This window comes from Volvox carteri (assembly GCF_000143455.1).
Source record: "Volvox carteri f. nagariensis unplaced genomic scaffold VOLCAscaffold_233, whole genome shotgun sequence".
Classification (NCBI taxonomy): domain Eukaryota; kingdom Viridiplantae; phylum Chlorophyta; class Chlorophyceae; order Chlamydomonadales; family Volvocaceae; genus Volvox; species Volvox carteri.
Genome location: NW_003307770.1, coordinates 3898 through 4777, shown reverse-complemented (window position 1 = coordinate 4777; position 880 = coordinate 3898).

The following is an 880-nucleotide window of genomic DNA, read 5'->3' as shown; positions in this document are numbered from 1 at the left end:
TGGACGAGCGTGTACGGCGCCCGGTCCGCCGGCACCCAGTGTTCGGGCCGAAACGGAAACCTGCCGAAACGGAAACCTGCCGAAACTAGTTTCGGTGATTCCGGCGAAGAGGTCCTGGTTCTGCGGAAATGCCGAAACTAGTTTCGGCCCCTTTCGGCTAGCGCCGTACGGCGGAACCTACTTTGAATAGTTTCAAAGTGTAGGCGCGTTGTGCAAGGCTGCGAAACTCTGCGAATGTTGAGTTTATCTTATCAATGTCTCAGACAACTTCCGTTGTCAGTGCAGACACAGATTCGGTCAAAAACAAGGGCGGAAGGACCGCTGATCAGACCGTTTGGGCTCACTTTGAGAAGAAAAAATATAATGCAAAGTGTAAGAACTGGACTATCATCTGCAAGTACTGCCGGACCGAGTCCAAGCAAGGGCGCCTTCAGGAGATGCGCGTCCATATCGCGCAAAAGTGCGCGGGACCCGTCCACCCAAGATGGCTGTGAGCAGTGGTATGGAGGGCAGATCTTCAACCTGGTTCAGCGGCCCCCAACCACCAGCAGCTTCATGTAAAAGTTTCCCTTTGCGCATCCCAACATCAGACGCCAGTTACATAAGAAAAATGTCAGTGAATTCAAGCTTTAATCGCAGATTAGTAACATTATGGTGCCCCGGAGTGCCTTCGGACACACATGAGCAGGTCCCTTGAGGCGCAAAGGCACATAGGGCCCACGAACAACGTTTGCATACCATGGACGTCATAAAATACAGCATTTTCAGGGTTTCGGCAGGTTCCGGCAGGTTCCGGCAGGTTCGCAGAAGGGTCCAAAAAACGGAAACTATTTCGGCATTGGCAGTAAGGTTTCGGCCCGTACACTGGGTACGGACCCGC